The sequence below is a fragment of the Microcebus murinus genome, chromosome 1, assembly GCF_040939455.1.
Source record: "Microcebus murinus isolate Inina chromosome 1, M.murinus_Inina_mat1.0, whole genome shotgun sequence".
Classification (NCBI taxonomy): domain Eukaryota; kingdom Metazoa; phylum Chordata; class Mammalia; order Primates; family Cheirogaleidae; genus Microcebus; species Microcebus murinus.
This window is the reverse complement of record NC_134104.1, coordinates 134,006,990-134,024,537: the sequence shown is the minus strand read 5'-3', so window position 1 is coordinate 134,024,537 and position 17,548 is coordinate 134,006,990. Positions and strand designations below refer to the sequence as shown.

The following is a 17,548-nucleotide window of genomic DNA, read 5'->3' as shown; positions in this document are numbered from 1 at the left end:
TCCGAGTGTAACTCAAAGCTCTAGCCCCTGGCTAGGATCTCCTGGGGAAGGAAACTGAATCCCAGGGAGGCTGACAGGTGAAACCAGACCACACCACCCGCTCCGGGGACGTTCCCTGGGGACCCAGGGGGTGCCAGGCTGGATGCCACCTGGCCGTGCATGCCACCACCGTGACCTGGGAATCCGTGCTGCAAAATGACCCGGGGCATAATCTGATCCGCCCTAAGAGGATCTGGCCTGAGCTGCCTCGCTGAGAGCACATCGGTGATTCGAGAACTGGCAGTTCTCTGGGTCTACGTTATGAGAACCCCCATGCTGGGTTAAGAGCTGAGGGCAGAGTAAACCAGCAGCAGCAGGGGGAGAGAAGAGGTAAAAGGAAACAAAGAAGGGGAAGGGGGTGGATGGTACTGAAAAACCAGTGTCTGCATAAGCCAGGCATATCTGACTCGGAGGGAGGGCAGCTGGCAAGGAAAGGAAAGGAACATTTTTTTTTAGTATCTTCTTGAACGTGGTATTGGGAGCTTTGTCCACAGTACCTCACTTAATCCCTTTATCAAGTAGCCAATTTTAAACCCATTTTACAGATGAAGAAACTAAGTCTCAGAGAAGCTAAGGGATGTTCTCAAGTTCATGTGGCTGATGAGTTTTCCCCTCACTTGGACTCATTTATTCCTAGGAAGTGGAGAAGTGTGAGGAGGACATCTCTCTGGATGGCTTCCTTCCCCCAGGACTCTGAAATGACACTGCTCATGGGTCGGAACATTTCCAGATCACTGGCGAAATGAGTGGGTAGCTCAGCCTCAGCTGTATTCTATTCTGGAGCACACTGGCCCGTCGAGGCCTCTGGGACCAGACATCTCCCAGAAGGAGCAGGGCGCAGGGTGAGAGGGTGGCGTGGTTCAGAGCAGGGAGACTACGAAGCATGTGGTCAGCGAAGGAGACACAGCAAGGGAGGAAGGCACATCGCGTGGTGGCACCTCCGGTGGCTCTCCAGGAGGATGGAGCCTGGGCTGGTGATGGCTGAAGGCGCCACAGGCTCCCAGACTTCCTCCTTCCCCTGCCTCTGCCAATGACCCTCTTCTTTAGCTAGCACAAAGTCAAATCTAAGCAGCAAGGGTCCTTCTGAAACAGAGCCCTGAGGAAAACAGGTTGGCAGTTCCTCAAAAAGTCAAACATAGAGCTATTGCACCGCCCACCAATTCCTCCCCTTGGTACATGCCCAAGAGAACCAAAAATCTATGTCCATGCAAAACTTGGACGTGAATGCTCATAGCGGCATTATTCGTAACAGCCAGAAAGTGGAAACAACCTCAACGCCCATCAACTGATGAATGAACAAAAAAATGTGGTATAGCCTTACAATAGAAAATTATTTATCATAAAAAGGATTGAAGTACTGATATAACATATATCAGTGGACGAACATATACAACGTGGGTGAAACTTGAAGACACGCTCAGTGGAAGAAGCCAGTCACAAAAGGCCACATGCATTATGATTCTGTTTACACGTCCAGAATAAGCCATGGCATAGACAGAAAGAAGATTAGCAGTTACCAAGGCTGGGTGCAGGGAAGCTAGGAAGTGAGTGCTAATGGGTACAAGGTTTGTTTTTTAGGAGGTAAAAATGTTCTGGACTTAGAGAGTGGTGAAGTTTGCACAACTTTGTGAATAGGCTACAAACCACTAGGAATTGTAGGCCAGGTGTGCTGGCTCACTCCTGTAATCCTAGCACTCCAGGAGGCTGAGGCAGGAAGATCGCTTGAGTTCAGGAGTTCGAGACCAGCCCGAGCAAGAGTAAGACCCTGTCTCTATAAAAATAAATAAAAAACAAAAAGACAAACCACTGAATTGTATACTTTAAAATGGTGAGTGTTATGCTACATGAATTACCTACCACAAAACACCACCACCACCAAAAAACCCAGAGCCCTGAGGGAGGTCACAAGTCACTGAACATGAGCAACTGTTATGAGCAGAATCAGAGGCCAAGCTGGCACCTATGAGCACATACAAACACAGCAGTGACAGTAATACCATCTAGTGAGTGTTTAGCTAGTGCCATAAGTGATTGAAGAATCTTAGCTCACTAAACCTCACGGTAACCAGGGTGAAGTGGGCATTATGATCCGAGTTCCACACTCAAGGAACTTGAGGCCCAAGAACACCCTGTTTGAAAGTATTCAAGTGAGGATTCCAGTGGAATTTGCAGAAAAGCAGGAAGAGGGACCATCAACCCACCCACCCACCCAAGGATCACCCATCATCCCATCCCTGGGGGACCCAGGGGACCCATATCTGTGCTCCTAAGCATTCTGCTTCACTGCCCCCCACCCACCCCTGGGCAGACACAGCTCTACAGGGTTACCTGGGAGGGAGGGGACACTGTGGCTCTCACCATAGGGCATCTGAACCAGGCCAAGAAAGGCAGGGGTGAGGCATGCGGGAAGGAAGCCCTGGTGAGCTGCAGCTGAGTACCAAGTGCGGGGTGAGGTTGGGCTGTGCAGCGACAGCTCCTTCGCTTACAAAGCCAGGGCACCGTCTCCTGTGCTTTGGGGCCCCCATTAGGAACACCCTCAGCAGCTGCCTGGTTGCCCAGGGACTGGTGCGTAACTTCATGCTGCCTAGCAGACTCCTCTTGTCTCCCGAGCAAAGTCCCCTCACTACTGTGTCTGTGACTAAAAAACACTCCTGGGACTATCGGAAATTCCTCTGCACCTACAAAACGCAGTGACCCCTCTGGCGATAATGCGCCAGGTTACACAGGCTTCATAAGCTGGTGGCAAATTTTCTAAGTATGGGGCTTCAGCAACTGCTTCACTCGTTGGTTGCAAACTGTGGTGGAACGAAGCAGACATGGCATTTGGGCCAGGCGTGGGTGGGGATGGCTGTCAAGAACTACCAGAACCAAGGAGGTGACACGGTATGCAGGAAGCCATGAGGACTGCGGATGGTGGCTTTGTCCAGCTTCTAGGGGCCATTGGCCCCTCTGAGGACACATGGTCAGCAGCTGCTGGGGCAGGGCAGAGGCTTGCCCCCTTGTAGGCCACCGTGGGTGGAGGGTAGGGGGGTGACACAGGGACTGTAGCGGAAGCCATAGGATTTGGTACAAGTATTAGCTCACTGCTTACCACCTGGAGCCCATCCCAGAAATGTCAGCTCCTCTCAGAGCCTCTCTTTCTGGGACAGCAGTAGCAGCTACACAGAGACGTATGGGTGGTGAACATAGAGCTACCCCACGGCCCAGCAATTCCTGCCCTAGGTATATGCCCAAGAGAACCAAAAATATATGTCCATGCAAAACTTGGACATGAATGCTCATAGCGGCATTATTCATAACAGCCAGAAAGTGGAAACAACCTCAACATCCATCAACTGATGAATGAACAAACTGTGGTATAGCCTTACAACGGAATATTATTTATCATAAAAAGGATCGAAGGTGGGAAAGAGGGAGCCTATTGGAAAGCCTTGCATGGGTTAGTTATGCGGGAAGAAGAATTAAGGACCTTGTGTGGGAAAATGGTTGGACCCGAATGCCAAGGACTTGGGGGCATCACTGTGGGACCCACGGTTGTTCAGTGGCAGGGGAGACTTGGCATAAAGAGTTATGCTTGGAGGAGCCATCTGGTAGCAGCACCAAACGAGCAGGTGTACTCACTTGTGCCTTCATTGCTTTGTTCAGTCAGTCAATTAGTATTTATTGAGCATCTACTATGTGCCAACTGCAACAAAGGACGACTCCTGCTGCCATGGAGCTCACTTATGGGAGAGATAGACATTGATCATATCAAACAATGACAGTGATAATAATAATAGCCAGAATATTGGCATCATTATTACAATATGTACTGCAATTCACATACTAGAGTATTATTGACTATAATAGTGAAGGTGTTAGTTACAACTATTGCAGAGCCATCAGGCACTCACTGAAGCCCTCTATTCCCAGTAGGTCATTCAATCCTCACAACAACCTGAGAGCGTGGGTATCATTATTATGCCCATTTTGCAGATGAGAAATGGGGGCGCAGGAAGGTGAGTAGCCTGCCTGAGGCCATGCATCCTGTGAGTGACGTATGAGGATCTGAACTCAGGAAACCTGGCTGCAAGGCCCCTCTTAACCATGGTGCTCTGCTGTGTCTGTTGCATGCACACACGATTCCAGAGTAGTAAGTGCTGTGGAGGAGGCTACAGCTCTGTGTGCGTATTACTGGAGGGGAGGGGGGGCTGCTGGTCCCTGACTGGAAGCTGATGCTGGGAATGGGTGTGGGATGGTGGGCAGGGAGCCCATGACTCTTCTCTCTGTGCAACTGAATCTCAGCCCCAAAGGCCAACCTGGGATGTCCAGTGGTGGGCCTCTTCTCTCACTTGGATTGCAACTGGCTGTTATATGCACCCATATGTCCCTGAGGAACCTGGGGCTTTGATAAGCTGCTTTTAGGCTTGAAAGCACCGATGGGAAGGCGTGGGGAGGGGGGGGAGGGGCATACACTGTCACGCCTGCAGCAAAGCCTGCTCCACTCGCCCTCGCCTCCCAGTCTATGAATGTCTGGAAGGCAAGGGCCATATTTTATTTGTCTCTGTGTGCCCAGGGCTTAATCTAGCATCTGCCCTACAGTGGGGGCCCCCAAACACTGTTTTGCGAATGACAAGGCGGACATGTGACTAAATGGGGAGTTCTGACCACTGTCAGGGCCTGTGTGTGGCAACATAGAGCTCACCTGAGCCTCTTTCTTCCAGAAAGTAAAGGCGTCATTATCACCCAGGGCCTGCAGGGGGTTTGCTAACTGCTGTCCACCCTACAGTGGCAGCCAGGAGGTTGATAAGCAGGTGGGGCAGCCAAAGGGTCACAGGTGTGATTTATACACCTGACGGAGCCCAGCCTATGTCTGTGCAGTGCTCCTTAGATGGAAGGGACTCCATAAAATATCAAGTGTTCTCCTTGTGAGGGGCTAAGTGCTACAAATCAGATTTGGTGGCATAAAAGTAACATATTTATGACCCACTATCATATTGCAAATGAAATGAATGTAATAAAAGTGTCACTTATACAAATACCTCTGATGTACGGATCTCAACCTATGAATATGAAAACAGACACCCAAGCACTTTTATTTGAATGTCTAATCATGGAAATAAATGAAGTCATGTTCATTTTAATGTGTGCACTTGTGCATGTATCTGGGATATTGATTTCCATGCACACAATAAAAATTAAATGCAGGAAACATGCAAAAGATGTGGATTTCACCGGGATTCAAGAAGAGATGAAAACAATGCTTCACTAAAAATTCCTTCAAAGGAAGAAAAAAAAAAAAACTAAAAGGAAAAATACAATCGATAATATTTTTGTTCATAAAGTTCTTTATATTCAGTTTAGCAAAGGGAGCATAATGGTCTATTTATTCTTGCTTGAAAATTAAAGTCTGGGATTTGTTCATCTTGACTCTTTGGCTCCTTACTAACTGCCAGAATAATGGGTCACAGTTGGTGATTAGAGCTATCTGGTTGTCATGAGTGGGCATGAGCTGTAACTAACATACTGATACACTTAGGAGAAAAACACACAGTTTAATTTTAGTTTAAAAATTATTTTCTAAACTAATTATGTACGTGCACTACCGTAGCTTGGAAGGCAGGTGGATCTACTCCTAGTTGTTAGAGACACACTTTTCCCAAAATTTAAGGGATGGGCGAGGGGGCGGGGGTTGGTGGTCAAGCAGTCCCCACGGCAGACCCCACTGTAAAGATGGGGTAAGTAAATACCACATCAGAATCCCCTTGAAGGTGGGGACTATGTCTCTTTCCTGACACAGTGCCTGCCACATAAAAGATGCTAGTTGACATTTGAACAAACATATCGAGAAAGAAGGTGAGTGAAAACGAGGCTGCAGCTAAGTTTTCTTGCTACTAACGAGACACACGCCTTTTAGACCTGGCAGATAGCAGTAGGGCACCCAAGAGTGTCAGTTGAATGAAGAAAGCCCTTTCATTCTGTGAGCGCCTGATTTCAGGATGTGAGGAGTGGAGGTCAGAATCATCGCAGGACCGCTCCAAACCCGCAACGTGGCAGCGTACGTGCAAAGACTTCAAAAGGCGACTGCGTGCTCCACACAGCCGCAGGTGTGAGGGACGAGCTGGTGTCCGCTGTGCCAGCAATCAAGCAAGGAGCATAGTTAGAATTTTTACAGAACATTACATATTCCAGTCTTGGGGGAAACAGTCTCAACACAGCATTCTGAGAGTTTAACAAGGATCTCCCAGCCTAGCTCAGCTTCTTAAAGTTATTCAAAAAAGTTATAGAAAAATGCCAGAATGCGCAGATGCCAAATACTTCTTTTCCTCTAAAGTGGTTATGTTCTACTAACGAAACTTGCAAAACCATTTTAAAATACATTTTCCTTCCCTGGTTGCTTGCAGATATGGAGATATTTTACCTCTTCTTGAGTGGTCAGTGTTCCAAACACATTTTTCCTCCTGTCTGGGCTGGCGTGGCCAGCGCTATTGTGGTCGCATTCATTTTTGGACAGTGGTGGGTGGGAATCCTTGCAAGGCAAGAGATTTGGAGTTTGGGAGTTCTGTTTTAAATGAAAAATTCTTTTCTTTGGACATACGAACTAATCGAAATATCTTAAGTTGAACCCCAGAGATGAGGGAAAAGAAAACATTCTGGCATGATGTATTCAAAGCAGGAGCTCAACAGGGGGTAGTTGAGAAACTGCATACAATTCTAGGTGCTTTCCTTCCTAATCTGCAGAACTTCTTTGCACATTCCCTTTGGTAGCAAAGGGTTACTATCAATGATGGCTTTGCCTGAATCCTGGCCACAGAAGGCGGATGTGTCTTTGGCTTCGTGTTTGTGACAGAGCTATCTGCAGTGAGCAAGAGCTGAGATGAAGGTCTTTATTGATGGCATAAAAGTGAAAAAATGCTAAAAAAATGGAAATTTAAGTCATCGAGGCTGGCCATCTCCTTTTTAGTCAGGAGTAAACACAGCTACTGCATGACTGATGCATTTTGTTTTTAAAAACCTCTGATCTAGAAAAAGAAGAGTTTAGTATCCAGTTCCATCAGCAATTTTCATAGGCAGGAAATTCTTTGCTGCACCAAGCTCACTTGTGCTGAAGCCTAACATGCTCCTATGTATCTGAAATACTGTTCTGTGGATCTTTTAACTTTTTTGAAAGGCAGGCAGCATCATGTTCAGGAATCAGTAGTCTTAAAATAGGAGTCACATATATCTATGGTGAAAAAGTTGAGTAGAAATATATCCACATTCCTTTATATTTCTTTCATAGACTAGGCATAGGCTGCCTTTCAAGATAGTATCTGATGGAGGGCAGGAAGGCAAAAGGAAATTTCCCAGCAGTAGACTCTTCCAGGCAAAAGACTGTTCCAGGTAAAAGACTTGTATCATGGTCTGTGTTGCACAGATTCTCTATAACAAGTTGTGTGCTTTCAAATATTAAACAACGGTCTCTATCATAATAAATTATAATAGCAAGATTTTTCATTTCTACTGTTCTCTAACCCCAATCAATGTTCAGCAAATGAAGTGAAGTTTTCCTTGATATTCTCATCATACTTTTCCTCTTAAAATGGTTTTTAAAATAGAAATGAGGTTTTTCTCAGTTTAGGAAAAGTTCTGAGAAGCAGAAATTCTGAGAAACCATGAGGAAAGCCCAGTTGTCCTGGCCAAGAGCATTCTAGATCAGTGTGGAGCCAGCCTACCCCTGAACCTGAGAAAGAACTTAGGGCAGATCAGCAGAGTTGCCTACTCAATCAGCAGCTGACCACAGACTCATGAGAGAGCCCAATGAAGCCAGAAGTACAACCTGGCTGACCCATGGTCTTGTAAGCCATAATAAACCCTTATTGTTTCAAGCCACTGAGATTTTTGGGTAGTTTGTTACACAGCAAGAGCTAATTGATATAGTTTATGTAAAGTGTGGTTTTACACAACAGTAGCACAAGCCCACATGCCTTTTACCTAATAGGATACTTGAATAAATGGTTGCTTTAATTTAGCAGTCAAGGCAAGAAAGAAAACATATCATTCCTGCAACTCAAAGTTCCAGATCCCACCCATGTCTATTACAACACACAGCCATGATGGAACTATTTCCCAAAGGTGTGAAATAATATGCAATGAACTTTGAACAAATAGGAAAGACGCCGGGGTCAAATTCCAAAGGCCTGTATTTTAACCCATCATTTACTAACTGTACAAACCCAGGATAGTCTCTTAACATCTCTGAACCTCAGTTTCATCATCTAAAAAATAAGGACATTATTTTTTTTTGGTCTATTGCACACTGGATTCCCATATATATTTAGATACATAAATGATCACAACACAGTGTAACATGTACAAAAATAGTGGGAGTCCTATACCAATTCATTTATTCACCAAACACTTCTTGAGGCTCATAGCTACAAAAGATACTGAGTCAAACAAAGCACGGTTTTCCCCTCAATAGATGAAATGCACATGATATATAGTATAGAACTTAAGCTTTGAAATGTGAAATGCTAAGACAGCAGTGGAGGGAGGAAGGAAGGTGGAGTGAAAGAGGAAAGGAAAGTAGAAAAGGAAGGAAGAAAATGAGGGAGGGAGGGAGGCAGAGAGGGAGGGAGGCAGAGAGGGAGGGAGGAAAGAATTTTTATGCAAGACCAATGTTCCAGCCTGGTGCCATATAACTGGAGATTAAGGGGGAAGATAGAGTTTAAGAACTGGCAGTTCTTAAACCTTCAGTGGGTTCATCTCTTATGTCAGGACTTTCCATCTGAACTTGGCTTAGCAGATAGATATGACTACATTCACTTTTTTGGGATTCAACTTTTTCAGATATTGCTTGACATACTTGCTGAATTTCTGCCTGAGCCATCCATGTGTCAATAAGGCATTTGAGAGAGATAGACAAATGGGTTGTAATTTTGCCAGTTGTTTGCCAGACACCCGATTTTGGATATTAATGTAGAGGAGCTCCTGATCTGTGTTGTCAAATAAATGTTAGAAACTCAGATCATTAGAGAAATGGTCTACATGTGGATATGTGGATGTTTATATTACATATTTAGCTTAAATGAAAAACCTCACAGCATTTCAAATGGTTTATGTGAGCCTGTATATCCCTAAGTGATTCTCATTGAGGTCTTTGAAGTACTAAAGTTTCTAAGAGTCTTCAGAATCTCCAAGTAAGTATAAATCTTGTTTAGTATAGCTTTTGTTCTAAATGCATTCTATTAATTTTAATTTTTAGAGAATTGGCAGTCCAAGTATGAGATTTATGCTAGCCCACTATTGGATATGATTAGTCAATTAACCAACCTCCTTTCTTAATAATTATGGCTCTGAAATCTCTTTTAATTTTCGTTTTTTTAAATCCATCCATTAGTCTATAGATCAATCTATTTGTCGATCTGTCCACCCAATTATTTACCTATTTATCAAGTCTTTGTATTGATCCATTCCTTCACCCATCCATCTGTCCATCCTCCCATCTTTCCATTTGTTCATCCATGCAGCTGTGCATCCATCTGTCCCACTTTTGCATCCATTTGTCTGTCCATCCACCTATCCATCTGTTTGTCCATCCTCCCAGGTTTTCATCCATTCATCTGTCCACCTACTTGTCCACATGTCTATTTTTCCACCCATTAATCAATTTATCCATCCATCCATCTAACCACTCATCCATCTATCTATTTCGTTCTTCTTCTGGTCAAATAGTTATTAAGTACTTTAACTGTGTCTGAAACTATGACAGATATTAAAAAAACAAGATTGAGAAGGTATCATCTCAAGAGATTCACCTTCTAGTAAAAGACCCAGTCACCTTAAGAAATAACTATCATGCCTTGAGCTAGATGCCAGAAATGAGATATTCACTCATTGATATAAGCAATATGAATATAAAAACCTAAGGAGCAGGTTGTGAGTCAGCACTTAGAGCCACAGATGAGAGAGCTGATGGTTTAGCCTGAGGAGCCACGGAGAAAAATCACTAGAGAAAGGAATCTTGAGTGACATGCCCTACAAGAGTGTACAAGGTCTTATTCACTCAGGTAACCTCAGTGCCCAGTCCAGTGTCTTTCCCATAAGAAATGCTCAACTTATATTTCTTAAATGAATGGGACTTGCAGGAAGTAGGAGACATTCCGGATGAAGGGAACTATACGTGCACAGGCCTAAGGGTTGGAAAGAACATGGCTACATGACCGAAGTTAGCTTTGAGAGGCTGCTGTGACTACAGGGAAACATGGAGACAGGGACAGGTGGGGAGAAAAGACCAGACTGATATAACGCGGGGGGAGAAGTGGGAGTGTAGGGGGGCACCAGGAGGGCCAAGACACTGGACTTGGCCACAGACTGAATATGCAGATGAAGACAATGACTTAGAGTTAACGATAACCCTGCTTTTAACCCTGGTACTGGACTACTGATGGCACCACAAACGAGAAGAAACTTGGGAGAGCTGGTAGGGAGTAGGGAATCCAATTTTCAGCAGGAAAATGATGAATCTGGTTTGAGGGGAGGTAAATCAGAAACCCGGGTGGCAAATCCAGAGGCTTGTTAGGGCGATGGCCCTGTGGACCAGGCTAGAAAACAGCTCAGAAGTTAAACGACTTAGGAGTCAACGTGAGAGGGCATGAGCAATCTCAGGGGAGAGAGACAAGGGAAAGGGGAGGGCCAGGAACTGATCCTTGGGAGTGACCAGAAGCTGGCAGGAAAGGAAAGAGGACATTGTAATGGAAGCAGATGAATTTTGGGTAGGAATTAGAATATCAAAAAGCTATAGAAACTAACGGAGAAAAGAATTTGAAGCAGCAGCAGCAGCAGCAGCCGCCTGGCCAAGTGGCCAGTGTAGCCACCAGTCAGAAAGAATGAAGGAGGAGCAAAATTCATTGGTTTTGGCAACGGAGAAAGAAGTGACTTTCAAGAGAACATTTATAGCAGAGCAATGAGGATGGAAGTCAGGCTGGGGGTGGGGGGGTGGAGAAGGTTAAGATGAGGCCAGAGAAAGTACTTCAAAAATCAATCTAGGAAATAAACCTGGGTCCAAGCACTGGAAAACATGTTTTTCTGCAATCAACCCTGTAAGAGAGATCAGTGAAACCACCCCATGTTTACAAACACAGAAAGGCTGTATGAATTTCCCACAGAACCTGAAACTGCTCGTGTGCAGAGGCTCACTGGAGGGTCAGTCTGGAGCAATGAAACCTTGGAAGACGCATACACTTAAGAGCTGTCTATGTAGGTATATCCAAAGCATGGAGAGGGACTGCTAACCAGAGGCTGGAAGATGGGAGTGCTTTGCAGGCAGGAGAGAGCAAGCTTGCAGGCCTAGAGGGAAGCAGCAAGGCAGCTTTGAGGCTTTACAAGGAATCGGGTGGGGCTTGCAGTTCAGGGTTGAGAGCTGGACCACAGCTCATGTGATCTTGTGAATCTTGCCAAGGAGACTTGGGCTTCAAGTTCATTTGAGGTGGCAATGGTAGTGATAGTATCAGAGTTGCCTTTTATTAATAGAACTCTCTCTCTCTGTGTGCATGGTGAAGAAATGACTGGGGATAGAGAGAGATTACTGAGGAGGTGCCAGAAATTCCAGGTGACAGAAGAGTGATGTCTGAGCTAGGGAGGGACTGTGGGGAAGGGCCAGGGGAGGGACTGTGGGGTGTCAGATAGTGGGAAGGGTCAAGGGTGACAACCTGGTTTCCAGCTTGCATAAGAGTGAGGGAGGAAAAGGAGAAGGAGCAGGATGTATGGAATTCCAGGTGCCCTTGTGCCATCCAAGTGGTGTGGTCCAGTGTGCGCCATATGCAATTGGTTCTCTGGGTCTCATGTTCAGGAGAGGAGACTGGCTGGAGACAGAGGCTTGGGAAACATCACTTATGACTAAAATGACAGCCATGGAAAGTGATGACAAACTCCTTAGTCCCTCTGGGTTCTGTTTCTTCCAGCTCTTTACTTCTAGGAATTGATTTAATACGAAATAGACTCAATTTGGAACTCGACACTTATTCATTCTGCTAATAGTCACTGAGCTGCTCCCGTGGAAGAGATGCCGGTATGGACAGTGAGGATGCAGAGGACACCAAAACTGAAAGTCCCTGCTTCCACGGAAATTGTGCGTGTGCACGTGTGTGTATGCAGTGTGGGCAGGACGCAAAGTCATGCGGTAGCAAAGGGAAAGTTCTTTCCCGTGTATCTGAAGACTCCCTAACGGCACACCGTCATTGTGAGCAAGCACCTTATGCAAGGGTGGATCCATATCATTTACTGGGACCCGCTATGGACATCAGGAATTGTGCACAAGGATTACTACAAGAAAATATTAACTATTCCTTGCCCTGGACGTTGAAATTCCGACCCATTGTGGAAATTCAAACTTGAAATCCGTCGCTGTTACAGACCAGTTTCTCAAATCAGGGCTGCAATGTGGACCTGGACTTCTCTTATGTCTCCCTCCACTGCTAGGAAGGTTTGTCGTGAACAGGCAACATCCCTCCCATCGCCGTCCCTCCCCTTCAGGGCTGCTCTGCTCTGCGAAGTGTTCACCACATTGTCTCATTTAACTCTCACGGCAACTCCATGTGGGAGGTGACACTATTACTCCCCAAGTGGCACATGAGGAAACTGAGGCTAAGGGACTTCAAAGGTCACATTTAAACCAGCAATCCACAGGGTCAGAATTTGAACCCACGTCTATATAATTCCAAAGCTATATATTGCTCATAAAGTAATTCTTAAAACTTTTTGCCTTTTCAAAAGCTTAGTGTTGGTAACAAGAACGTAACAAGGACCGTAACTGAGGAATGTTTCTACTTGGCCTTGGCTGCCCGGAATGCCATTGAGGGGTCACTCTCAGGCCACATGTGTTACTAAGAGAAAATGCTAAAAAATGAAACAGCAGAAATAAGTCACGGCCCCCAAGTCAATCTCAGCATATGAAGTGTTAGGCAGAATTGTAGCCAACGTAGCCTTCCCCTGAGTGCACATACCACTTTCTCAATATAAATAGATCACCCCAAACTGCACTGTCTATAAAGGATTGCTGAATCCTATTGAGTTCACAAAAATCCTCTTTCCAGCCTACAGAACTTTAATTCTCAGGTATTTATTTCTCCAGAGAGTCATTGGGGAAAAAAAAAATAAAGCCATCTTTACCATTCTCTGCATAGCTCACAGCCACATACTTGGATGTCTGACATTAACAGAGAATCCAGTTTCTATTCCCTGGAATGCTTTGGCTAAGGGGTCAAAGACACACACACACACACACACACACACACACATACACACACACACAGTCCAAGAAATAACATGCAAAACGTTCCTGCCAGAGCTTCACAATCCACTTCCCTTTGCCCTTCCTCTAACACCCACACCCAGAATGTGCTTTCTTTCCCTTTTAATCAAAAAGCCATCTGCTAATGCCTTCTAAGCTAGAGGCAGCCTGCAGGACTTGGGAGAGAGGAAAGGCAGTGTCTGGGACCGCAGCAGTACAGAAGGACTCTGAGGTTCTCGAGGACACCCACTTCATACCAATCTGAACCTGGGGGGCGTGAGATCAGTATGAGACCGCTCTTGGGATCTAGTGGGAGGACAGTTCACGACCAAGAAATGACTAGAGGACACGAAAAGCAGTCCTGAGCCATGTGTAGTCAATTCTAAATGTAATTATTAATTTCAGTATTTACTGAGTGATAGACATAAACTAAAACTTGATTCTGACAGAACTGGAAAAAAAAATGTACTGAGTCGCCACTGTGTCCACTATATTCCAGGCACTGTTTTAGACACCGGGGATGTGCTAGTGAATAAACAATGCTCCCCGCTTCTTGGAGTGTATTTTCTTCTTGGGGAAGGCAGGCACTAAACAAATACGTATCCAATATAATGCCAAAAGGAAGGAAGGAAGAAAAACAAGGCGGGAGACAGAGAGGTCAACAGGGGACCCTGTGTTATGCAGTGTGGCAGGAGCAGCGGTCTGAGAAGAGAGCTGGGAGAGGCGACGGAGCAAGTGCTGTCGATATTAGGGAGTAGAAGTACTGTATCTAGTGGCAAGAATCAGCTTCTCAAAAATTAAATCTACAGGCTGGGCACGGTGGCTCACACCTGTAATCCTAGCACTCTAGGAGGTCAAGGCAGGAGGACTGGTCGAGCTCAGGAGTTCAAAGCCAGCCTGAGCAAGAGCGAGACCCTATCTCTACTAAAAATAGAAAGAAATTAATTGGCCAACTAAAAATATATAGAAAAAATTAACCGGGCATGGTGGCGCATGCCTGTAGTCCCAGCTATTTGGGAGGCTGAGGCAGGAGGATTGCTCGAGCCCAGGAGTTTGAGGTTGCTGTGAGCTAGGCTGATGCCACGACACTCTAGCCCGGGAAACAGAGTAAGACTCTGTCTCAAAAATAAGTAAATAAATAAGTCAGTCAGTCAGTCTACAAGCCAGAGTAGCTGTTTGTCAATTTTCCCATTCATTCATGCATTCACTTATTCAATAATTTTACTGAAATAGTTATAGGGAACCCGCTACAGTTTGAATGCTTGTCCCCTCCAAAACTCATGCTGCAACTTAATCCCCAACGTGGCACTATAGAACCTGGGGCCTTTAACGGTGATTGGATCAAGAGGGCTCTGCCCTTACAAACGGATGAGTCTACTTATAAATTAATGGATTCATGAGTTATCATGGGAGTGGGGCTGGAGGCTTTATGAGAAGAGAGAGAGAGACCTGAGCAACCACACTCAGCTCCCTCACCATTTAATGCTCCACACGGTGTCAGGACACCACACAGAGTGCCCACTAACAAGAAGACCCCCACCAGATGTGGCCCCTCCACTTTGGACTTCTCAGCCTCCATAACTGTGGGCAATAAATTCCTTCTCTTTATAGATTACCCAGTTTCAGGAACTCTATTATAAGCAACAGAAAAAGGACAAAGACAGTATCTATGCTACGCTGTGCCTGGCACCACAATGACAGCTGGAGATGTTCATGGTGAAGGAGGCAGATGTGGACTCACAGTCTAGACCAGGGGTGGCCAACTTTTCCCATGAAAGACCAGATGGAAATATTTTAGGCTTTTCAGGCCTTCACAATCTGTTACAACTATGCAACTCTGTCTTCGCAGCGCAAAAAGGTCTAGGACTATATGTCAACAAATGCACAAGGCTGTGTTCCAATAAAACTTTCTTTACTAAAACAAGCTGTGGGCTGGATTTGACTCGTGGGCTGCAGTTTGCTGACCCATATGCTCAAAATGTCCTTGATTGTTAAGAAGTTGTTTGTGCAATCAATCCAAAGGAGGGAAGAAAGTAAATTTATTACTAACAAAAAGTAAAACAATTAATACCTGCCACCCATGTTTGGTTTTTTCATTTTATGTCAGTTATTGGGCAATATAGATATCAACTGATTTTTTCTGCACAGAAATGAACTGCTCCCCACCCCCCACCTCCACACACAGACACTTGATTCTGGGAACCCCCTGTCCCCAATGCTAACAACAGCCAGCAGTATTTCCAGAGTCTTGGTATAGAGGTAGAGGCAGACGTTCCCTACTTAACCACAAACAGATGAAGGTTTCATTACACCTTGAAAACATCGTGGGGGACAGTGTAGCAGACACACTGACTTGGGCTTCTGCCCAATCTGGGAAAGAGCAGGGAGGTCGGTACAGGGAAAGGAACATTTGAGCTGAGCAGCAGTTAACTAGGAGAAGAACATTCTAGGCTGGGGGGGGGGAAGCATAAGCAAAGATCTTGGGAACATAAAGAGAGTAAGGGATCTGAGGAGCTTGTGGTATTTGAGAGGTGTCCAGGAGATAGGAGGGATGTTTTAGTTTTCCCAGGGCCTGGAAACAAAGCTTGGCCTCCAAACCTGCCAGGCTGTAGTACAAACTGAATGACAATACATATAAATTCATGCAACGGACCCGTGCCAGGCACCTTTGGAGTGCAGACGCTGCCAAGGCTGAGGGAGCATTGACTCGTAAGATGGTATGAATGGAGTTTATTCACTCCAAATTCTCAGGAAGCAACACCTCAGATGACTTTCTATTTTTTTTTTTTTTTTTTTTTTGGCAGTGAAAGAGGGAGTTCTCCTTCTGAAATTCTTCCTTCTTAAGTGTTCAAAGGTTCTCCAAAGTCACTGTATTAGCTGCTGTTCTTTTGGAAAGTAACCTATTCAAAAAGGCATCCTTATAAATAGCCAGGACTAAGTCACACAGAGATGAAGAGGAAGGGTGTAAAGATTCCGAGTATTCTCCATAGAAAAGTTCCCTTTCCCTGCCTACCGTTCCAGGGTTCCATGAATGATCTTGAAGAGTGTGGCTCGGTGCCAGAGGCAAAAGCCACCTTCCTACAAGGAGGCTGCCATCCACGAAAGCTCATAAGGGTCTACATAGCCAGAAAAGTCTATAGATAGCAATCATCATGGTTCTGTTTTTTATAATCAAATCTTTCCAGAAAACAAAAAAATGTAAAAGATGGCTAGAAAAAAATCATATCCCTAGAACTAAAATTTTAAATATTTAAGTACTTTTACTCTTCATGCATTTTGTAACATTCACCAAATGAATTATAGTTTGCATGTATGTCTTCCTTTGTAAGATCTCTCTGTTTTTCTTGTTTCTTGTAGAGATAAGGTCTCACTATGTTGCTCAGACTGGTCTCAAACTCCTGGGTGCAAGAGATCCTCCCACCCTGGCCTGCCAGAGTGCTGGGATTATAGGTGTGAGCCACTGTGCCTGGCCCTGGCTTTTCATTTTAAAGCTTCAAAATACAAAATCATACCTTATGGGGCATGTCATTAATTTTTCCAATCCTGACAACTGGAATATGTATTTATATTTAAACATCTCTGTTATAAAAAAAATCTCAGACACACCTAAACTATAGACTATGATATAATGAGCCCCATTCACTCAGCACCCGGCTTCAGTGGTCAGCTCACAGCCAAACTTATTTCCTTCCCACTCCTATACTCCCCAAGATTATTTTGAAGTAAACCCAAGACACTGAATGTTTTCACCTATATTTCAAAATTATTTCCTTCATAACTTTTCTCACAGCTTTGCTTCATTTCAGTGGGGTGAAGTATTATCTTCCTCGTGTAGATTTTAGTAGGGAGAGAGGTCAAGAGCGATACCTGACCTTCTAAAAACCTGAGAGGGGAAACCAGACTGAAAGAGATGGTGAGGCGCCACTTGACCTTGATGTACTCAAAGCAGACCCGGTTATCTGGAACATACGCAGAGAGGTCAAGTTGCCCTCACCAGACACCAAGTCACTTTCAACAAGAACTGGCAGTCCCCCCCCCCCCATCCAAGCCATTTTCATTATTCTAAGAAACATATGGCCTAACTTTGCATGCACTTAAGGTTGGCCCTGCTGTAAGCTGGAAAGGAATGCTGGACTCTAAAATAATATTTTTCTCATTAATTTCACCAGACTTTCTTTCTCCTGCCCAGCCTGTTTCCCCCACGCACCCCATAATCTTTTGACCAAATTCAGGAAATTGCACAATGGCTGGTCAGCT

General features: G+C 45.0%; 1 protein-coding gene and 1 non-coding gene across 7 annotated transcripts in view; one reads left to right on the top strand and one right to left on the bottom strand.

Moving 5' to 3' along the window:
- Window positions 1-17,548, bottom strand: part of RARB (retinoic acid receptor beta) — a 702,725-nt gene that overhangs the window by 29,359 nt on the left and 655,818 nt on the right. The gene's annotated exons all lie outside the window — the stretch shown is intronic.
- On the top strand, window positions 13,677-13,742 carry LOC142875473 (small nucleolar RNA SNORD5). The gene has a single exon (XR_012922826.1). It is a non-coding gene; the product is annotated as a small nucleolar RNA SNORD5 (small nucleolar RNA).